At 35.4% G+C, this 25,217-nt stretch overlaps 2 protein-coding genes across 2 annotated transcripts in view; one reads left to right on the forward strand and one right to left on the reverse strand.

Moving 5' to 3' along the window:
- LOC140158580 (uncharacterized) overlaps positions 1–11,557 on the reverse strand; it is a 111,394-nt gene extending 99,837 nt beyond the window's left edge. Inside the window, exon 1 of the mRNA XM_072181718.1 lies at positions 11,487–11,557. The gene's annotated coding sequence lies outside the window, so the exon portion shown is untranslated. The remainder of the gene's footprint in view (positions 1–11,486) is intronic.
- Positions 1–25,217, forward strand: part of LOC140158581 (translocon-associated protein subunit beta-like) — a 468,516-nt gene that overhangs the window by 15,909 nt on the left and 427,390 nt on the right. The gene's annotated exons all lie outside the window — the stretch shown is intronic.

Consider the following 25,217-nt stretch of genomic DNA (forward strand, 5'->3'; position numbering starts at 1 on the left):
ATAGATGCACTATCTAATTCTGCACATTATGACACCTCATTGAATGCAATGTGACCTCAAGAAGTAAAGTTACAAGCATTTGATAAGACGAAGAAAATGGGTAAACTGACATACTTGCTATCCGCTATATGAAATACGCTCATTGATCAGGCTGAGTTCACATAGTATACTCCTATATGAACTCAGCCTGATCGAATGAGCGTATTTCAGATAGCTAATACCGTATACCGTATACTTCTATGTGAACTCAGCCTAAATAAGTGTTGCCAGGCAGCGCATTACCCACACATTGGGCTACTTTTGATAGCTGGCCAAAAATTGTTTATCGTTTATCCCAGCCAACACAAAACGTTGTCGAAAATATTCGCAAAAGATTAGAACTTTGACGGGAAATAGCTCTAGTGAAGAGCCTCTGCACTATCCACAAGCAAATTACTGTCTCTGTTGAGGTAGTGGGTAGAGAGGTGGTCTCAGCCTTTAGCCCCAATATGTGCCCGCCTCTTCCCGACTCAACACTGCGCACATCAGTGCGATGTACCACTACTCGTGCTAACAGTAACACACTCTCTGTTTGGACATCGTGATGCGAGGGAACTGATCAAGATTTATCTGGAAAATTGAGAACAGGTCCCACAAAATGAGAGGAAGTTTCAAATTTTTTGGCCAGATTCATAATTTTGGATCATAAGCTTTGAAATGACATAGCTTGCCATGATTGCTCCCTCACTTGGTGTTCAAAGTCAAATTTCAAAGAAGAATTATTATGTTTTCTATTGTTTTCTGGTACATTCGATCAATGAACCTTATTCCCCTTTCCTCCCTGGCGACTTTCTGCTCATTTTGTGAGAACAGTCTCAATTGGGCTATTGACCACCATTTGCCGCCTCATTGGTAGCTATTGGTGCCTTGTGCCTCATGTCTAAGCAAATGTGGCAACACTGTATCCAATAGATCCAATACTCATCAGATGGATGGGTCATCTCAAGTGGTCATTTACCTATTGTGGTCAGTTTGTATAATTTGATGCTTTTATTTGACCTAAAAACTTACAATGTGACACTTAATGAAAATGTATTACAATCCAGTTATTTTTAATAAACTGACCCATATGTTTCCTTACATCTGTTACCGTAGTATTTTCTCTTGCTGACACATAAGCTAATCAGTGCATCACATGGAGAAAGGAAGAGAGAGTGAGAGAGAGAGAGAGAGAGAGACAGGAAAGAAAAAAGAAAGAATAGAAAAAGGTTGAAAGAGAGAAGGGGGAGAAGAGGATGGGAGATATAGGTGACAGAGAGAAAATGTACGTAGCAAGGGTGTAGCCAGGGGGAGCCAGGGGGCAAACTGGCCCCCAGAGGAAATTTGGTATAAAATGGGGATGACAAAGAGTAAAGTGTCCTTAAAATGACAATAATTTGACAAATGGAGACGAAAATTTGGCTTTGCCCCCTCACACTAAAATCCTGGCTACGGTACTGGATGGAGAGTAGAGAAAGAAAGAAAAGGGAGGATGGGGCAAGGAAAGAGAAGGACGGAAGGAGTCAAGAAGTGGCAGGCTTGTTTACCCTACCATTTACATACAGCTTTATGCACCGTTATTTAAAAGACACTTTGAAAACCTACGATGGTAAGGTATTTTAAAGGAATGCCAAGCTCACATAAGTGTACGTGTATCATGGCACATGATCATTATCATCGTAACATTATCATGATCATATTTTAATCAGGAAATAAATAACACTGTTGCAACCATGACCTTAATGACAAACCTGTGTATGTGTGCATCATCATCAAAAGAATTATTCATAACTGACTCTACTTTCCGGGTAATCAATGCAAGAATGATATGTTATTCATTAAACTGATAATAGTTATTGCTATTGCATGCACTATCAACCACAAAGGATTTCATTTATCTGAAAAGTCACATCAGGTTGAACTTTCAATTAATTATCTTATCGTTAGATTTAGCTAGAAATACCATGATTATTAATCAAAAAGGTTATTACCAATGATTACAGCATGGTAAAATTTGTCAAAAACTTGACTGGATCAAGCCACAACATTTATTTCTCTCCTTCATTGATTAATATTTGCATCTTGATTCCAAAATGTCATTTACTGCAAGTGATCTTAACACAAGGCATTCCACACTACCTGTGTGACCAATCCCCTCTATGGTTGTGAATCCTTTGTGTTGTCACAGGACATACAGGGCAAAATCAATGCTTTTGTTACCTCCTACTCCAGGATTATGCTGAATAATAAAATGGAGGGATGATGTCTCAAATGCCAGCATATATGCCATGACCAATACAGAGCCTCTTAACCACTGCATAAGTAATCTCCAATGGAGATTCCAGGGGCACATCTTTCATATGATGGTGCGGAACACATCGCCTCACTTGCCAAAGATTGCTGCTGTGTATGGAGAAATATCATAGTTGCCTGCATGCTCCGCAGGATAATGACAATGATGATGACAATGATGTTAATGATGATGATGGTGATAGGAAATATTTCAATTATACATCAGCTGTTAGGCCATCCTTTTTGTTATCTTTTGGTTCCATTTTAATTAGTGCTATTATAAACACATATGTTTGGTTCAGGTGTATTGCCTATGGCACAGGATGAAATATTAACATGGTCATGGTCAATGTATGTGGAGTTTGAATTCAAATCAAAGTTATGGAAAATGCACTTCAAACAACCATGTGATGAAATCATCATATTGCAATTGATTAATCTATTTACAACTGGAGTTTGAACATGTCAGAAAATAGTAAAATACTTGTAAGATGAAGGTAAAAAGGTTTAGTTCAGACATAAGAGGAACTATTTGTCCACAAAATAACAAAAAAGTGCCTCCATGTGAATGGTTCATTTCCTTTTAAAATGGCCAGGAGAACGGGCATACAATGTCTAAAATGAGCATAGCAATGTAGTTTGAATGAAATATTTGCTTATTCTTTAAATATTTTGTTATACACTTTTTTCAAGATTTTGCTTTCCAATTACATGGTGCACACCACTTACGAAGTCTCTTCACCACCAAGGGCATAACATGCCACCATTTGTGGATGCCCCATCAAACCTTATTCCATCACTATAAATAAAACTTTGATTGTTATCTTCAAACCAATATATCAATTAAAATTGAAGTCAAATCATGTAGAACTATCAACACATCAATTATAGTATGCTCTAATATCATTTAGAATATTGCGGGTTAAATTGATATAAAGTAGGTCAACATTTTCAATTTGAGCATAATTCCCTTAAGCTTACCTGGTGGTTTAACATCCAGGGTATGTACTATCAGGGCGATCACAAAGTTTAATCAAGTGCTTAATGCAACATGCGAATTGCGTAAAAAATGCATGACTTTACGAGGCAAGCTGTTAAATTAAAATATATCAGATTGTTATTAAATAAACCTTTTTTTAAACTTTCAAGTCAATAATATTTACGACTAGAGCTTCTTCATCATCGCATCGCTAAATTGACATTTATAGCATGAATACTATGCAGGGTGAACTTGCAAACACTGTACTTCATTATTGTCATTATCATTATCAGTTGACTAGATTATAGGCCTAGTTCAATATTAGAGTCACGCGGTAGCCGTGACCAGCAAGTTTTAAAAAAAAAGACTGTTAAAGAAGACTAATAAGATGCTCCCGCGAGACTATATTTACACCTAACATTAAAACACTTGACTTCTATTGTTCTATGATATTTTTCGCTGGGTACAAAGTGTATCTAAAACCATGTTTAATGTTATTTAGAGTCCCAAATGTAATATCTTGACAACTCATTAATTCAAAAAGGGACACCAATCCTACAGTCAACCATTGTTTAATAATAAACAAACACTTTTGCTTCATTTCACCCGTTATTTCATAGCGAAAATTAGTGGAAAATAATGCTGATCCAGAATTTTTGGACAAGGCTACAGCACTAGCGGGCAATCACCTACACAATACTTTTTCAGATTTACTTCCAATTATACCCTAGCATTTTCTGAGATACCCTACATAAAAATTCTGAGCCCCATTCGCCAACAAATCAAGTTTTTCACAATTCTTTTGTTCTTTCCGGACGATGCACCCATTCATATAATAATGACACAGCAATTTATATCAGAGTCCCGTAGCTCAATGGTTTCAAGCGTTCGACTCGGATCCGGGGATCCGAGTTCAAACCCGATGACTAACTGTTTTTTTTTTCAATATTGTATTAAACAATAATTTTATTGTCATTAAGGGATCTAAAATGAGCGTTTATTATGCGTTTCGACAGTATTTTTGTGGGACATGAGAGCACCTCAGACCTATCGAATTGCATTCTGAATACGAAGCATGTCTTTCTGATATCAAATAATTTTCATTTTTGAAAATCACAATATAATACAAATTTTATGACAAATTATAAAAATATGATATTTTTCAAATTTTTGATATATAACAGTCCTCGAAGTAAATTATATAAATCTAATGATATATTCTTAAAGTGTATGTAGCAGGGACGAAAAGCCGACGTTCAATTGAAAATTTTGACCTTTCATATTGAAGATATGGATTTTTTCCCCAAAAAGACCTAATTTTTTTTTTTTTGGTGTTTTGGGAAAAAAATCCATATCTTCAATACGAACGGTTAATATTTTCAATTGATCGTCGGCTTTTCATCCCACCTACATACACTTCAAGTATAAATCATCAGATTCATAAAGTTTACTTCAAAAGACCTAAATTTTTTTTGGTGTTTTGGGAAAAAATCCATATCTTCAATACGAAAGGTCAAAATTTTCAATTGATCGTCGGCTTTTCATCCCACCTACATACACTTCAAGTATAAATCATCAGATTCATAAAGTTTACTTCAAGTACTGTTAAATATCAAAAATATCAATTTTTAATGATTTGCCATAAAATGTGTATTGAATTGCGAATTTCAAAAAATGTAAATTATTTGATATCAGAAGGCCATTCTTCGTATTCAGAATGCAATTCGATATGTCTGATGTGCTCTAATGTCCCACAATAAATACTGTCCAAACGTTCATACCCCAGCCCTTAATCAAGGATAACACAATTTTAATCATCCAGTGCTATTGTGATATTATTTTTTTTATCAAAGCAAGATGTTTGATTCTCAGGTTTATTATTTATTATATTAAGGGCCTATTTTAAAAAAAAACTATAGTGCAGCCGCTGGCAGAACAAATAATAAAAGAAATCTCTTTATTACTTTCTTTATTTATTTAAATCTGAACAACACAACAATCTGAATAACACAAGAAACTAGATCAGGTTACCAATATTTTCTCATTTAAATAAAGTTCTGTCCTACCACGGGGCGATTTGCATGATAATAGGACAATAAAACATGTATGAATGGTTGTTGAATCGATCTAGAGACCTGTCCCTCTGTCATCTTCAGCTATCGTAGAACTGTATTCCTACATGACTCTCATTTCAATTGTTATACCGTTCCGGTTGGTTTGTTGCATACACACTATAGACGAATCCAACGAGCCAAGTCATGGTCAGGATTTGGTCGGCCATCTTTGGTTTCCCGCTGGCACCAACCTGGGGTTTTGAGCGCCCGATTGTGCAAATAAATGCCGCCTAACACCTAGAGAAGATGCAAAGACGAGGAGGGTTAATAGAATAATATATACAATAGAGGTAATCCTGTCGCATCTATTCATACATAGTCCTTTTGTTCATCCATTTGTACATCTATGAATAGATGCGACGGGATTATCTGCGGAATTATCTCTATTCTATTAACCCTCCTCGACCTTCTCTAGGTGTAAGGCGGCTTTTATTAGCACAACTGTTGGAACTGTATTGTGTGTGCATTCTTTTGTCTACCTGTGTTTTCGCGGAAGGTGTAAAACGGGTGATGGAATGCAGTTTAAAATTTCCGCCAAGGCCGAATCATTTCGCATTTTGGATGCATTGTAGCCGACGGGGACCCAACTAAAGGCTGCTAGTCAGGTGTAGCTAGGGGTGCGTGTATTTGGATTCGTCTATAGGTGTGAAAAATTGTTCCACTAATATGGAAGGCCAGCAGGGACAAAAACGTATCCAAAAAGAGACAACCAAATATGGAAGGCCATTAAAGTCATACGTAAAGACAAATTAGCAAAGCGGCAAAAATACACAAAGGCCTATTGAAAGGAGGGCCTGTCCCCACCACAGACACACAGAACAACTTGGCACAGCCTATAGGAATGTGCAACAAGATTTTCCACAGGGCTGCAAAGAACCACAAGCCGCGAAATGTTGATAGCCAACCAGCTTAAGCTATTTAACTAACCCTCGATAGAGAGCAGGGCTTGAAGAATGAGGGAAATTAAAATCACAAACCGCGAAAGACCGCCAACAACCGCCGCTCAATAGGGATGTCAAACTAGATTGCCCCACATGGTTACAAAGAACCACAAACCGCGAATTTTGGATATCCACCTAAATTGCCCCGTGGGACTACAAAGAAGTATGGTTATCCAACAAGCTTCTTTTAGCTATAAATTACCCCCCCCCCCTAGAGACTGCAGGGCTTGAAGAATGAGGGAAATCAAAACCACAAATCGCGAAAGACCTCCAACAACCGCCGCTCAATAGGGATGTCAAACTAGATTGCCCCGCAGGGCCACAAAGAACCACAAACCGCGAAATATGGATATCCAACCAGTTTAAAAGACAAATTAGCCACCGATAGAGGCCAGGGCCTGAACAAGTAGAGAAATTAAAACCACAAACCGCGAAAAGAACGCCACAAAACCGCCGCTCACTAGGGATATCCAACTAGATTGGCCCGCAGGGCTACAAAAGAACCACAAACCGCGAAATTTGGATATCCAACAAATTAAAACCACAAACTGCGAAAGACAACCAACAACCGCCGCTCAATAGAGACATCCAGCTATATTGCCCAGGGCTTCAAAAACCACACACTGTGAAGTATAGTTATCCAACAAGCTTAAACTACAAATTAACCCCGATAGATGGTAGGGCATAAAGAATGAGGGAAATCAAAACCACAAACCGCGAAAAGACCGCCAACAACCGCCGCTTAATAGGAAATCCAACTACATCTATAAATCTAAATAACCATCAACTCGTAAATTTGGATATCCAACTAGATTGCCCGCAGGGCCACAAAGAACACACACATGAAGTATAGTTATCCAACGAGCTTAAACTATAAATTAATCCCCGATTGAGGGTAGGGCATGAAGAATGAGGGAAATTAAAACTACAAACCGCGAAAGACCGCCAACAACCGCCGCTTAATAGGAAATCCAACTAGATTGCCCCGCAGGGCTACAAAGAACTATCAACCGCGAAATTTGGATATCCAACTAGATTGCCTCGCAGGGCTACAAAAACCACAATCATTAAAACATAATTATCTTGCTAAGTCGTGGCACTTAGATGCTTCCGTAGTATAAGCCTTGCTACATGGTTTTAATTTGAAGTAAATCGGACTGACTCTGTGTCTCGCTGGCATCGTCAACATTGGGTATGTGTTGTTCATATTTACATTTTCTTAGTTGCCTTGAATAATTAAAGTATATTAAAATGTATATATATCCCTATTAACATTACAGTCACGCGGTAGCAGTAACCAGCAAGTTTTCAAAATAAACGGCTGATAAAGTAGTTATTTACTGTCATAAATCAAGGATAACATAATTTCAAACATCTATTTTTCGTTTTATTCATTTTATGGATGACTTTCCAAGCTTAGAGCTGCTTGGCTACATTCATAAAAAGAAAGAAAATCCACCAAAAAAACGTTGACAACGTAAAGAAAGCAGCAAGTTTAAAAAGCCCCCACCTCAGCTCACTTTTTGAAACTTGGTCCCATTTTGAATATAAACAGCAATTCGGTGTTTTTAACGTTTAAATAATAGCATCATTGCCATTAACATGCCTACTTCAATCATTGGTCATGAACTTAATAATTATTATAAAACAAAACATATATAGGATATTGGCCAAGAACAACATAATAACCTCTCTGATCGTTCCAGAATGCTAACAACTTAATATCGCATCGGCACATTAAAGATACGTAACACTTCGGGAAATGTTTTAAGTTGCTAATTATGACAAAGTTTAAATCAGTATCTTTTACAAATGGGACCAAGTTTCAAAAAGTGAGCCGAGGTGGGGCTTTTTAAACTTGCTGCTTTCTTTACGTTGTCAACGTTTTTTGGTGGATTAATATTATCATTATCATTTTCATTATTATTGCTATTCTGTTGCTATAAGTTTATAATTTGGTAAACAACTTTGAGATGCATGTGATAAATTTGAATTGGAATGAATTACCTGAATTGATTATGGGGGAAAATAAGCACTTTTGGAAGTTAGGGGCAAAATAAGCACTTTTGGAAGTTATGGAAGAAAAAGGTCCTTTTACTCATTGAAAAACATAATTATAAGTCATGGAAAGTAACTATCTCTTGAAAATTTTAATTTAAATTTTAAAAGATATGGAAACAAATATGCCCTTGTGTAAATATTGTGTAAAAGATTGTTTACCACAGCTTCATATGACCCCAGTTATGGATATTGTTTAAAAGTATGTTTTCTTTACAAGTTGATGGAGCAACATACATCAATAGGTATTGGATGGGTTATTAATGAAATGTTTCTCCATTGGCTAATATGTAGTTTAAACTCAAGGACATTTGGCACGGACTGGGAAGTCAAGTCAATTGTTGATTTGCGACGCTTCTTTCACTGGCAACACTGACTGAGCAAAATGGCTTCAAATCAGGTTTTCTTAGTGAATAATATGGATTTGCAAAATTTTCATGCTTGCAGAATATTACTTTTCTTATTGGCCTTTAAGAAAATGTAGTATTAATGTTGTCAAAATTACATACCACAAAAATAATGGTCCTTTTCACATTATGAACTTGCACAGAGTTTTGCACAAAAAATCAGATCAGACTTGTACAATAAGCATTTCAAACCCTAGTCATGTGTAAAGAAGTAAACAAGTTTGTCTCTTGGCTAGACCCTGTGGACTAGACACTGGCTCAGGTAGCTGTCACATGATGCCCCTAGCACCATATTGCATTGCTATAGCAATACCTGGCCATAGACAGCAACAGCCAACAAACAAGCACCAGTGTTTTGCTAATGTTTCCATGTACCGGTACTTATGGCCATGAGAAAGTTACTTGACTTAGCTGCTTGGTTACCTGACACATTCTAGCCATGCATTATTGCCACTTTAACCATTATTGTAATTTCAAAATGATCAAGAAATTGCAACTTTTGTTGTATTTTATTTAAATTTATTACAATATTCAACATAAATTAAGATACATTACTAAATTTACTAAATTTGACCCTGCAGCACATTGTTTCCATAATCAAATGTTCAACAACTATAGCGTAGATTAGCTTACATATTCGCAAGGAATTGCAGCTATTATATCCAATGTTGAATAGTTTAGATACAGATGTTAGTACTTTTGTCATTACTGTGGTCATTCATAAAAAGGTAGCTAATGTAACATACTTTGGCTACCTGATGACCACATACTTCCTTAGCCACTACTCCTACCATATTGCAAAAATGTCAACAACTTTGCTGACTATTTGTTACCTTTCCTCAATAAAGCAACAACAAAAAACCCTGTTCTACATGTCCAACCAACCCAAAATTTGCAATTTGGAGAATGTTTTTTTTTTCAATTTGGGGCCAAAATTGATTAATTTGAAAATATATTTGCAAAAAATCATTCAGATTTTGGTGACATTTTAGCCTCCAGAAAAAACACACCAAAAACAACCAACCGTACTTGACAGGTTCGTTTTTGTAGCCTAATATATCCATATATTGCAATGTCCAATTGACACCAAGCTAACAAGAGTGCCGACAATTTGATCACCCTTAGCACACATCTTGAGGTTATATAGCACCAATCCGGTGTGCTTAGTAAATGCCTAAGAGAGCTTTATCTACAAACCACCTTGCCTGTTTGCACATTCTGTGTTAGATGTTGGCTTAGCTAGCTGTCACATCGTATCCCTAGTCACCATAGCTGTTGATAGCCATGTACCATTGCCAAACTGACACCTACAATCTTGTGTGAAACCTGTTGTGACACTTGATGTTTCTAAGGCTCAGTGTATGTTAATAGTGGGCAAAGTGGGATATAATATTATTGTACCTCATAAATATTCATGAGCAAATCAAGCCACTTTATTGGTCAATTGTTAACGTTGCGACCTATTTCTCCTGCAATCGTTTCAAGGCCCGTAACCAGGACGTCGGGAAAATAGTTTGCCCTATTACTCCTCTAAGCATGTTCATGATGTATCAAAATAATTGGTACTCATAAATATCTAGTGAACATGGCCGAGACTGCCACCATAGACTGTATTTTACAGTCTATGCTGCCACATCCAAATGCAGTATAACATCCACTTAATTTGTAGATTAATGTTTTGAAAGGTCAAAAAACTATATTAGTTTAGTCATAAGGAATCGGACAGCAATGTTTGCGCAGTATTTTTGTGGGACTTGAGAGCACATCAGACACACCAAATTGCATTATGAATACATTAAGGATTATCCTTTTGAGATCAAATAATTTGGATTTTTTGAAATTTGCGATATAATACAAATTTTATGGCAAATTATTAAAAATTGATATTTTTTATATTTAACAGTCCACAAAGTAAACTTATAAATCTAATGATATATACTTAGAGTGTATCTAGCTGGGAGGAAAAGCAGTCCTTCATTTGAAAATTTTCGTATTTTTTAAATAGTTTTTGCTCCTTAACTCAATTTTCATTATTGGTGACGTTGGTCTGATTGGATCAGATCCGGTCACATATGCTCAAATCATTAGCTGGTATACACATCCTGCTGAAATAGGCCTACATCATTACAGCATACACTAACCCAGTAAGTTTAACCTCTCCAGTATACTAACATTATACGGCAACATAACACAACCTAATTAAGCAAGAACCCAATATTCATTACTTATAATGAAATAATGAGTCACAGATAATGATCATTACATTCGGAAGTCAGTAGCATGCTACGTTACATGCCTGCTCATTTTTCAAGACCAGATTACGTTATTCTGCTGACAGTTTCCCAGAAACCTGGCTTTCTCAACGTGTTGACAATGTTATTGATCCTGCCACCTTGAGTGGGAACCTTGACCAGATGTTTTGATTTTCCCGGAAGAGGTACTCCTGTCTCTGGCATTGGTCTTGAGCAGAGATCAAATATGCGACTCAGAAAGAATGTGTGCCAATTGGACAACAGAAAAAGTAACAACGGACAGAGCTAACAAGGTCAAAAATAAGTTGAATTCTTTACTGCAACTAGTTAAACTGCTGAGTACTTATTAGAGGGCTTCTCAGTGGGTTTTGATTTTTAAAAAGTACAATAATATTTTAAAACTAAAAGGAAAATAATGTACTTACGCCATTGCTCTTTGAGTTGAAACACTGATGTACCGTCTGATTTCTTGATTGCAAATGGCAATGTGCCTGTTCCAAAAAAGAGAAAATGTTGGAAATTATTACTTGTGATATTATTTTTCTCCACATCAAAGGTCCATATATTGGACTCTTCAACTCTGTATAAGTATAACAAGGAAGATTCTGAGAACATAATAATGGGCCAATTTTATACCTGATTAAACCAAATGCCCATGACCCAACGATGGATAAACTTTTGCCTAGCAAACAACTGACAAATTTAAAGACAATCTATCATTTTGAAGTTTTCGGTAAACCAACAAACTTTTAACCCAAATTTTGAGATTGTATAATACACAGACTAAGCAATTGTACATTAATGCACTCTTGAATCAAACTAGGAATGTTTGGATATATTTCTGTTCTAACTAGTAATTGGGTCAGATTTTTCAATTGATGCTTTTATGGTTAGAATTTAGCGGATGTAAAATGAACATTGCGTTTCATCTTTACTAATGTATAAATCAAGTTACATACTGGAAGGTAGGGGATTCTTACTTTACTGACTAATTCAATTTATCAACACTGTTCTCCACTCTATCTTTCTTCTACTTTTACCCATTTTACTGAAAAAGTTCATTTTCTACTTGAAATAAGCTGTATCAGTACTTAACCAAATGAATCAATTTATGTACCAATTCTTTCACAGATCTTCTTTCTGCCTAGCTAAAGCATTTCCATTTTATGTAAGCTGATACTCAGCGATTTCTCATCTTTCAGTGTTTTTAGAATATTGTGTTTCTTCAAAATCTACATCAGTGCTAAAAATAACGTATAACACATATCTTTTTTGTGTGAAGTGATTATGCCATTTATTCAATTCTCTGCTCAACAGATCTTTTGGTTTGAAGATATATGATAAATATGAACATGTCCGTTTTGACTGTAACTCAAGAGCTGTAAGACATATGACTATACCATATTAAACATTCACCTAATGGCGCTATGGGCTGCCTTGACCTAACTGGAATTTTAGGCACGATTTAAAGTGCCCTCCCATAAAAATCCCACCAGCAAATAAGGGCACATACTCAGCACTCTTAATTCTTGTTGGGATTTCAGAGGAGGGCAGTGGCGAGCGTGGGTCATCATATTGGGGGGGGCACTGACCATGATTGGGGGGTCTGATGGGGGGGCACAAGCCATTATTTGACCATTTTCCTATGGAATTTCAAATCTTGATAGCTATCCTGATAATAATGCACACATCTGTTTCATAATGATAGGTGTGTCACTGTAGGCCCTACAGCCTTTTTGTCAAAAAAACATTTCTTGCCGTCTAAACTAGTTAAGTGACCCAAAAAAATTTCACATGTTGCATTACAACATCACACCTCACTGCAGCAATGCACATTTATACATTTATACAACAAATTGTAATTTTCCAAAGAGCCTTGATTTAGTAAACAAGATAAAATTGTCTCCCGACCAGATACATTTTACTGAGTGCATTTCTCCCAGCTGACTGACAAAAATGGGGGATGGGGGCTGTTGCTCTTTGCACATGTCACTGATGTCTTGTCTCCCTTCCCCATTCATACATATAGGTTGATCAATCTTATTTGTCTCCCCAATGCCTAACTTGGCATCTATCTCTCTTTGCTTCTCTTATCTTCTCTTTCAGTAAATTGAGGTATACGTTGAGTTCGATAACAGTTCCTGGCATCTATCCCCTTTAGAAGACAATACATACATACATCCTCTAACTCTATAAATGGAGTATATAACCTAAGTCATGACATGGGGGCTGAAAGTTAAAGTTTACAATATTTTAAGGTTTCAGTATGCTTGACAAAACCTTCAGCAGGCAATGATTGTCGTAAAATCTTGTATGGGATTCAGCTGAAACTGTGAGTTCACTCAATTGAAACTGAGGGTTTCTTGTCTATAACTAGCGAAGTGATGTAATAATCAAATTAATTACCTGGGCCCTAAATGTGTAATACAGACTACTTGCTTGTTTTAGGGGGGATCATGCATGTGTTCACTTTCCTGAGTGCACCCCTTCCAGGATATAATCTCAGCTCTCCCTATACTACTATTTTGTTGTACAAAGACATTGATGGCTGTAGACTATATGTCTGAATAAAATACATCAATGTCAACTAAAAATGCCCTTTTATAACAATACTATGAGCTTGGAATGTGTTTCTGATTAGAATATAAGTTTAATGCACTATTAAACAGCAGTTTGTTTTAAACCATAGACACAAAGTACAATGTAATAGATGTCATGGCCATATTCATTCCAAACATGATTTCCTAGAACATAATTATATGTGGCACAATCAGACTAAAGTCGGCAATAATGAAATTGAGATAGAGGCAAAAATATGGAGCAAAAAGCTGTAAAAAACATAAAACTATAAATGTATAAAATTGTGTAACTTTGCAACCAAATATGCCCAAAATGTAAGGGTTTCAGCATCAGTAAGCTTAGGTACTGAGCAAGATAGTAATGGGAAGAACTCAGTTTAAAAATTATTGTTGTTGGTCTGAGCAGATTAGCTCATGTCACATATGATGACATTTCTAATTATCCTGGTTAATAGTCAATCAGAAATGTATGTTATGTGCAACAGGACTATACACAATGTATTACATAATTAACTTGAAATTGACATTTGATGATATGTCTTTTGTAAATGATATTGGATGGTATTAAAAGTGTTATTATAACTACACTGCTGCACAATATACAACAGAACAAAATATACATAAAAGGAACAAATGTGTTTGAAAAAAATTTTGAATAGAAAAAATAGGGTTGGCAGTCTGCAGATAGGTTGTCTGAAGACATGGGTAGTGATGTAGTGATTATACATATATTTTCCCATGCATTTAAATCATCAAGGGGGTGATACTTCAAGGTGGATATTTCAAGAGCTCTTCAAAGTAAAGTTTCAATATTTTCAACTTTTGGAACCCTTGGGCATGGATTTTACTTACACTACTGCTCTCTATGTGATCTGTGAGTAACATTAAGGCTGACTGGAGTTGGCTATAGTTTGAACATGTCTAACATGCCATTTTCACGCATCACTTAACTGTTTCCTGTAACAAAATTAATGTTACTCCTAGTATAAACTACCATAGCAACCAACAATCGTTAATGTAACCACATTAGCTCCATCATTTCAACAGCTATGCATGACTTCTGTTTCCATGCATTTCTTCAATTCACATGAAAAGATTTTAAACAGAGATTATATTTTTCATAAATTATGTTTACTGCACAAATTTAAGTCTATGAAAAAAATATAAGTTTTTTGTCACATAAGATTATTTTACAGCACACAAATACACACAAACTTTTACAGTCTATTTTGGGACAATGTTTTTACAATGCGAAGAATAGGATGTCCGCACCCCAATAAAACATTGAATTTTGTTTTTGCTTACACTAAGGGGGTCAAATTAAGTTAATTTGTTTCAAAGCACTGAAAGTACCTTGCGAACTAACTCACCTCCAATAAGGTCTTCACTTGCAGACTATCTTTTTTTCTGATATCCGGTCACTGAATCAACTACTAACTACACTGCAAAAAAAAGTGTTCAACATGAGAACACCACCTGTGCAAAATTTGACACACTGTATTCAATTTCATAATGCTTGGTGTTCGTAACCATAATGCTTAGTGTTCGTAACATAACGTCAGAGGAAACTTTTAAACACATAGTGTTTGAAGTGTTCAGCATTAGAACACCACATGTTCAAATGTTGACATACTGTATTCAATTTCAGAATGCTTAGTGTTCGTAACATAATGTCAGAGGAAACTTTTAACACATAGTGTTTGAAATGTTCAGCATTAGAACACCACCTGTTCAAATTCGACATATAGGCCTATTTGACATACTGCATTCAATTTGGTAATGCTTAGTGTTCGTAACATAACGTCTGAGGAAACTTTTAAACACATAGTGTTTGATCATTCACTAAATGTTCATAAAATGAACACTGTATGTTTAATCTACAATTTTCACAACACTATTAATAGGCATATAGCATAAAATGCTCGCCTGATTGTAAAACCATTTTATAATTGGTTACTATTATTTATGGAGATCATCAGTTGTTCTCATTTTATTTTACACAGGCCTGCAGCTTGCACGGAATGAAAGAACATTGAACATTTTGCGGTTTATAGAAAATACCTGAAAATAGGCCTATTATAGGGGTAGGCTTACGTCGAATATTGAAATTTAGGCCTATACCGTACACTCCAAATAACTCTGGGTGCACGCCTATAAAGGTGTTCACAACTTTTACACTGAATGAACATGTAATGTGTCTGCTTTTGAACACTGTATGTAGGCTATATTTACCACGTGCTGGGCCACGCATGCGTCGTTGCACCGTATAATAGAACAGACGATGTCATCGGAGTGAGAAACCGCAATTTGGACGGGGATTTGGAGGTGAGATTTTACCCACAAAATACCATTTTATTTAAAAACAAATATATCGAACGTGTTCTCCACATATCATAGAACAACAAGACTAAAAATGTAAATTCATCGTTTTTGTATTGCGTGGTTTTAGTGCATTTTAATGAATGCGCAGTAAGCTTATCAATCATGACCATGCAATAGTCACATGGTCAGACAGTGTGCAAATCTGCAATTTGATATAGGCCTAATGTGAATTATACTGTAGGCCGAACCCTCTGACGAGTGTGTCTTACAGCTGGTCAGTATGCGGGTCGATTTCATGCCATGGCATGCCTGATGGGATAGATGTAATTGCGATGTTGCACTAGTCAAACATGCATAGGCCTAGCCCTAGGTTTGCTGTAATTTACTACTGAGTCTGTTGTTACAATTAAATTTCGGACAAAGGTGTACATTTATACATTGACCCATTGTACTTTGCTTTGTGTAGGCGTATTGCATCCCTTTTTGTAACACTTATTGAACATATGAAGGCCTAAGTGTCATATGTTCCAGACTTGAACACTAAGTGTATGACATTTGTGAACACAACTCAGTGTTCAAAGATTAGAACACAAGTGTTCTAAATGATTAGAACACAAGTGTTCTAAAGCTGAACACATTTGATTTTGAACATGTAAATGTGTTCTTAAAGTGTTACATGGCATTGAACATGTAAATGTGTTAGGATTTGGAACACTTTGTGTTCAAAGTTTTAAAAACATGAACACACCATGTTCACAAAATGACGACAATATGTTAACATCAAGTGTTCAAAAAGGTAAACACACGTGTTCACAAATTATACTGTTGTGTTAAAGTCTGGAACACTTGGTGTTCACAATCAGTACACTTTTATATGTTCAATAAGTGTTACAATTTTTAGTGTTCTAATTCAGAACACTTTTTTTTGCAGTGTATTCATACTTCATGCAGGCAATCAGATTTATTTGTAACCCTCATAAGCAATAAATTTAAAATTATGTCAACATGTACTCAAAGGGTGAAAGTCCTTTTTGGAGATCAAGTTAGCTATTCAAACATCATTTGCAGATAATCAGATTTATTTGTCGCCCTCATAAGCAATATTAGTTATGTCAACATGTACTCAAAAGAGTGAATGTCCTTTTTGGAGATGCAGACCTACTTGTCCACACATCTTGAATATTATGGACATTATCTTATTTACATAATAATGATGACAATGATATTGACCTCTCTATTCAAGAGTGCTCAATGTGAATGTCTTTTACCTACAAGTCCTGTGGTGGGGGCTTTTTCTTTTTAAAGGTTTTTTTAGTTCTACAGGGGTGATATAAAAAGTAGTCCTACAGTGCAAATTTGTTTTGCTGTGTAGACTACAGTGGGGGAGGGGGTCGTATAGTCCTACAGTGGAATTCTTTTACTGTGTAGTCCTACAGGGGGGATTTAAGAGTACTCCTATTTTTTATTCTTTATGGGGAGGGGACTTAATCCCCTGATGACTTCAGCAACTTATTCCTCCAATGGTCACAACATGCAAAGATTATACATGTAAAATTTGCCAACAATCAAATCCAAACTCTATGCATTTACGAACCGCAAAAGATGGGTGATCTCCTACAGTAAATGGTCACATGATATCATCATTCATGTTCTGTCTAAATGTCAAATGTATACTAACTCAATAATTGTATCCTCCTAACGGACATTGCCTTTTAAAGAAACCTAACTTAACATTTAAAAATGCTGTGATTAATGGAGGAATAGTTAGTTTGCTCTTTGACATTTACACAATGTTATTGAAGTTTATAGTATTATTATAATACATTTAGTTTTGCAACATATTAATGATTGATATATATTGCAGTAAAATTAACATGCTGCATAGAGCATTCCAGCTTTTTGTAGATAAAACATCCCACAGAAGCTCAAATCTAAGTTCATTTGTGCTGCTAATTTCAGTATCAAAAACAACAATTAAACTTATGTTCAATATGTGACAACATCCTAATCAAAAGGACTTCTAAGAAAAGAAGGTTCTAAATAGAACCTTCTTTGTCCTCTCAAGAGAACCCTAACTCTTGAACCTCTCAAAAAGTTCTTTAATTTTGGAAAACCCTTTAAAGGTTCTCTAAATAACCAAAAACAGTTCTGTATCACATTTTTGGGGCCATTTTTGACGGTTTGGAACCATTTTTGGTTCTTTAGAGGACCTCTAAGGGTAAGGGTTCTCCTGAAAGGACAACTTTAGAACCTTTTTAGGGACTAGAGCTGCCATCTTTATAAAATGCCCTGATTTGATCCAAGGTCTAAAAGGCAAGCAGATTATTGTGTAATTTGAATGCTGTTGTTATCTACTGAAGATAGCAAACTGGCAATCATATGTTTTCTTGCTTGCTTATTTCTCTCAGTTGACTTGTTTTTGTTGAAAATCCTCTGTACACTGATAATCAAGTACTTGTGCCAGTTAGTTTGCTATTACATTATTATTTGCTGATTTTAATTTTTTATCAACTGCTTGTAATTTCAATATAATTTATGTTTATATAATCCTGTGGTCTTGTATAGACAGCAATATGTTGAGTGCATAATTCTATAAATATATTCTGTATCCTTTTTCTGAAGACGGAAACAAATGTTACTTTCTGTATAAGCTTAATTTTTGGGGTGGTTTTATTTGTGCACATTTTCCGGTTTGACTAGGCCTGTGAATTGAACACCTTACAAATGTACTTGATAATGAAGTTTAATTACAAAGCTTAATTACTAAAAATTTACAACTGCAAAAATTATCACCCTGTGAAATTGTTAGAGAAGCTCACAACCATGACACCTGCAAAAATATAATTACGGGAAAATATTGGGGAATACTCTTGTTATCAACCAAAGATAACAACGGTGTGAAGCAGTAAATTCTTGATGAGCATCACCAAGTACGCACAATTTGCAATTCTCAAGACAGTAGACTTGAACAAATACCATGAATCTTTATACACAAATAACCTGAATCGTATATTCTTTCCATTACACTAATCTAATTTCCAGAAATCACTTTAATTATAGAATCAATGTTATGCGTGATTGTGGACGTGGTAAGTGAATTTCCGGGTGGGCAAAATCAACAAAATTTGCGCAAATTGTCATAATTTGGGGTTCTTCTTGGGAGGGAGGGGCAACTGGGGAGGGAAGAACTCTGACTGGGGAAACTTGCCCCCACACCCCCTGGCACTGACACTGTTTTCAAGTTTAGAATTATGATCATGATGATTATGATGAGGATAATAGAAATGATGATGATGATGATGCCAGCAATAACAATCATGATGATGATATTGATGATGACAGTGCTGATGATCATGATGATAGCAATGATGATCAAGTAGTAGTTGTGCTCTAAATTTCTAGGAACACTCTGTATGCTCCAAATCAAATACAAGACTTCATATATTAGTCTTCATTATTATACCTCTATGGCCCCTAAAACAACATAACACTGCATATAATATCTTCTAACCATTAAGTGAATGTGAAAGCTGCTTAAAATAATACACCTGTACTGTGTGTTGCACGTCATTGTGGTAAAAAGTGCAAACCAGTTTCTCCCGCTATTTTTTCCCTTTTCTCTATAAAGGGAAATTGATTTGATATCTAATTTCACAGGCAAAGCAGCGTCATTATCTTTAACCACTTCAGTATGAATATCACTGATGTTAAAATTGAGCAGATAGGGTTACATTTATTGATTTTAATTTACAAGTATTCAGATAAATATAAAATCAACATGATAGTACTCTTGGAGGTTATTAAGACAATAGGTTATTCCAGTTGAAATCCATGATACACCCCCGACATGACCTTAATCTTCTACACAGGGAGTGTTAAATTCAAATGGGTTACCTAAATGGGTGATTCCATTTGAAATCTACACTCCTGTGTGTGAGATTAAGATCATGTTGTCCATATGGGGTGTATGGATTTTAACTGGACTAACCTAATAGCAATGTCCACACAGCAGGGTGATACTTAGAGGATCACAACCCTTCAAGGTTCCGCACATTTTTTTAAATGTGCAAATGCACCTGTAGCTTTGATATTCAATGAGGTTTCACCTGGCTCAAACCCTCAAGATATGTAGGTGCTTCAGCTGAACCTCAAACTACATAATTCACATGATATTTATTGTCAGTGGCTTAGTCAGTGGATCTCAGCTGGCAAAACCACTATGTGGATATACAAGTGATTGAGTATTCCATTACTATATTTGGATTTCAAATCCCTGGAGGATCATTCTCCATCTGAACATGACTAATGTTAACTTGATGGGATCCATGGTTCTGGAGATGCAACAGAGTCATCTAGTATAGCACCAATGATGCCTCAGGCACTGACCTAGTTTTATTGTTGCTGTATAGACCTGATAGTACTCATGCTACAAAATTAATGAATGGTTTTTAACAGGTTTGCAGTTTGGGTTATTACAGTTGAAAACCATACACACCCCACGGAAGACAGGGGGTGTAGATTTTAAATGGAGTCACCCATGCAGGTAGCTCCATTTGAATTTCATACTCCCTGTGTGAGAGATTAATATCATGCCTTCCATATTGGGTTTATGGATTTCAACTTAAATATCCCATTGAACCCTCAATTTGTAAGCGTGATTATTTTTGCTGATATTTCATTAATGTCACCTGTTCCCTTTTTAGAACATTTTTTATGTGTCATTTTTGAAATGACAAAATTGATCAATTATTCATATAAATCAGTAGGTTAAAAATGTAATTTTCAAATTATTAAATTTTGGCTAAATGGACCATATTCTTTTCTGTGAGTGGGTGTGTGGAGGTACCTGTACATGTTTATGTTCATTGTTGCTTTTATTTTCATGTCCACAATTTCATATGTTGGTGCTATCTACTGAAAATAGCAAAAGTAGCATGCATATATTCTGCAATTCATAATTATTGCTATTTACTGAAGATAGGAAGCATATATTCTACAATTCATATGAATTATGGAATTTCATTTGTTGTTGCTATCTACAGAAGATAGCAAAAGTAGTAAGCATATATTCTACATTTCATGTATTATTGCTATCCACTGAAGGTTGATCTACTATCTACGGAAGATAGCAAAAGTAGCAAGCATCTACTGTACTGAAGATAGCAAAGCAGCAATTGTTTATATTTTGACATTCATGCACTAATGAAAATGGCAAAAGAAGAGTATAATTAAATTCTATATTATTTTGTTATTTTGTATTTGTTATCTACTGAAGAGAGCAATAGAAGCAAGCATATGATTAAATTCTACAATCTATAGGGGTTTACTATCTACTCAAGATAGCACAAGAAGCATATTGCAAGCATTATTATATTCTGCAATTACCGGTTTGTTATCCACTGCAAGAGCAGCAGTCAAATATATTCAATTTGCTATCTTTTTTGCTATCTAATGAAGATAGCAAAAAAAGTTAAAAGGTTTTGCTATCTTATGAAGATAGCATAAAAGGAGGAATAAATGGCAATGCCGGCAAATGTAGTACTAAGTTGCTTATTTTTCCAGTATAACTTACCTAGTATTTTTACATTCATCATGTTTACTCGGTAGTATTGATCACTTTCTAAATTTAGCTTTCAAAGTATGCACAGTATGAGTTAACTTACTACATCAACGTGAAATTGATATCACTTCACAATGCTCAAAACTATGTAACCCATACCCTTGATGCATGCATTGGATGTTAAAAAGTACTGACTGACTTGAGAGTGTTTATATAAATAATGGTGATAGTAGTGTTTCTTGCACTCAGTATCAACAACTTTATTTTCTGTATATACACCAGCCCAGTTAGCAATGTTGTTACATTCAATGTGATAGTATGGGGGAAAATTCTATTTTAAAGTGTCTTTCAAGTTTATTTTCCAGGTTTTAGTCAATATTTATGAGATTTTCTTGGTTGTCATTATGCATCTTGATTCAATCATGGCATCAATTTCATGATTCCACATGCATTTATATCACAAAGATTGTATTGAGGTATGCGTAGGCCAATTGACACCTGTGACCCGTCTGATTCTTTCCAGCATCAAGAACCCCTGTAAAAAAAAGGTGCACAGTTTCATACAATTTGGTGCAAATACAGCACAATTTTTCCATTTTACATTTGTGACCAGATTTGGTACAATCAGGCTAAAGTTGGCATTGATGAAAAGTTAGTAACAGTAATAACTCAATTTTCAAAATTTCTGACTTCTGCCTGAGTGGATCAGATTGGGTCACATTTTATGCCACCTCGTTCCAACAGGTTACAATAACACCAACCTGTTGATATGGAGAGAAAATGTAAAAAATGTCATCAACTTTAACTATATCAAATTCAATGGCATGCTCTTGTAAAATGCATTACATTGGCATACATTTGAATGCCATTTGCACCAAATAAAGACAGTGACCTTTCTAGAAACAACATCTTTGATTACAGAAGCATTTTAACTTCAGTACCACACAATTAATTTCTCACCAGCAATAAAGATTTAAATCTTTGTTTTATTTGGTTCCAACTTTTGACAAGGCTTTTCCATCTAAAATCATGTAAGAAACCAACTAGAACTTAATCCTTCCTCACATGAGAATTTATTAATAATCTAGCCACTCTAGATATAGAATTCATGAGGAAGCTTAAAATCTCACTTATACTGGCACGAACATAATATTTGATTTCAATATTCATCCAGGTATCTAACAATTGTATGTTACATCAATTGATATAAGATACAATTCCATGTGAGCTTCTTGGAATAGATCGAGCTTCCCTTGTTCTAATTTGTTTCAAGTCTATAAAAACGACAGAGAAACAACAAAAGTTTTCTCCTTTTCTCTCTCTCTCTCTCTCGTCTCATTTTCATTTCACTGTCTCTTTCTTTAACTATTTGTCTCATTACTCTTTCGGTCTCATCTGTCGGTCAGTCTGCCTACCTGCCCGTATTCTGCTTTTTCTTTTTAACAGACATATGGACTGTTGTATATGACCTAGACAAAAATGAACTTGATACAAAGGAGTCCACTTTCTCTTCTAACAAAGGTCAAAGAGATTTTCATAGCTCAATCAATTCTATTGAGTCTAAGTCCATTAAAAGATTTCTTAACACCAAAATCTACCCATGGCTTGAAACTCTCTGGTCAAAGGGTTCACTGCTCGAGTTCAGATTTCAGTTTAAATGATACTCTGGGACTGAACTGATCCTATCTGTGAATGGCTGTAGGCTAAATACAAAAGATACTCAGAATGGTTCATCATGATCAATGCTAAAATGGTTATAATGGTAGGCCTAGGGCCACCATTATCTGTGACATAATCTGTGCTTAATCAGAATGAATGTGTGGAGCACACATACAGTGGTGGCAAGTGGTTCTAGCAGCCCAATTTCCAATGATAAAACACACCTAAAATCTAATGACATGGACGCATCATTGTTAAAGGGTGATGAACAACATTGAAACATGATGGAATCACTAAATCAAATGAAAAGATATATGCAATCTTTTTATTTCGACTTGTCGATGTATAAGTTGAAAGTCAATCTTTTACATTGTAAGAAATATGCAAGTTATAGATGCTGTTAGGCAATTCCATGTGAAAAGTGCTTTGACTGTGACTTTGGTGTATAAATAAACTATTAAGTACAATTTCAAAAGTAACACATTTTTCAAAGCCGCATATAAGCAATTATGTTGAACAATAGCCTTCCTGCAAAATGAAGGCTGATGGATTATATCTTAGAAATAACCATTCTGTAATGAAGTGTAGTGCATACATGATCTAGCAGTACTCATCCTTTTACATAGATAACAACACAAAGATCTTAGACAAAGATTGATCACCATGTAGCAAATGACTGCTAATTAAAGTATAATAATATATCCACATGTTGTTGAGCTTTGTAAAATTGTGAACTCTTAAGATTTGACTTGGTGTATGAGATATTGAAACTTATAGTGGGTTTCTACACAATACAGAGATAACACAAAGAACATACAAGCCTAGGCCTATAAAACATCTCTTGAATTTTGTGAGATTCTCTTAATATTGTTGCTATCTACTGAAGACAGCAAAGGTAGCAAGCATCTACTGAACATTATCAGTAGTAAAGTAGTAATCATATATATTTTGAAATTCATGCTGTTACTATCTACTGAAGATAGCAAAAGAGTATAATTAAGTTCTGTAATTACATTTGCTATCTACTGAAGATAGCAATAGAAGTAGGCCTAAGCATTAACATCGCCTGATTTTTGTGAGATTCTCATAGTTTCCATCATTTAATCCTATGTTTGGCTTTCTTATAATTTGTCAACTACAAGTTGATTCCTCTGAATTAGATGCTCAGTAGCACTGTTACACAGAAAGAATCCTCACTAATTTGAGTGGCCTTAATTCTGAACACACTTAAATATAAATGTATGACAATTTGGTTAGCTGGTGTATGATAGCAAAAACAAATCCCAATATCGAGAAATTGATGATTGAATGAAGTTTGGTGAGATTTGAAAACAAGATTGTGTGATGCAAAACTGCATAGACTAACATGTTCCAATCATCTGAAGTCAGTGGTGGTCAGCGTGTGCCATCGATCATTAAGTGACCATGGTCCATTCAATGTGGAGAGCATCTTGCATGGTTGATACCCATTGAAACATATCCTTTTAATGCACCAACTATTTGAATCAATCATTTCTTGGCCATTCTGATTTCTTTTTAAACAAGTGCAGAACATTTACCTACATGTTTATCTGAATCTTACTACTGTTAGTAAATAATTTGAACTCAAAGTTACGACTTTCCTGTTTTGATCTGTTTATATAACAACAGGTCATGCCTCACATCAAGAAACTCTCTAGATGTTGTAGATGTATGAACACCTTTATTGGTAAGGAACAATTTGCAATAGACAAGACATCGATTACATGTCTCTCAGTTTATTATCTTACATAGACAGGTGTTTCCACCAACCGTAAACTTGTATTTCAACACATTGTTACCATGACGACTCAAGTGTGAATCTCTCCGACAGGATATTAAAGTTTAACCTAGTATCTTTTTGTCATTTTTTCCCCTTTTTCTTTTTTTAGCTTATAATTCTTCAGGTGATGGATAATTTGTTTAACGCTTTATTTAAAGTGCAATGCTCTGCAGGCCGAGGTCTTTGTTTAATGAGCAATGTGTAATGGAAGAAACCAATGAATGAATGATGAATA

Source organism: Amphiura filiformis, chromosome 8 (genome assembly GCF_039555335.1).
Source record: "Amphiura filiformis chromosome 8, Afil_fr2py, whole genome shotgun sequence".
Classification (NCBI taxonomy): domain Eukaryota; kingdom Metazoa; phylum Echinodermata; class Ophiuroidea; order Amphilepidida; family Amphiuridae; genus Amphiura; species Amphiura filiformis.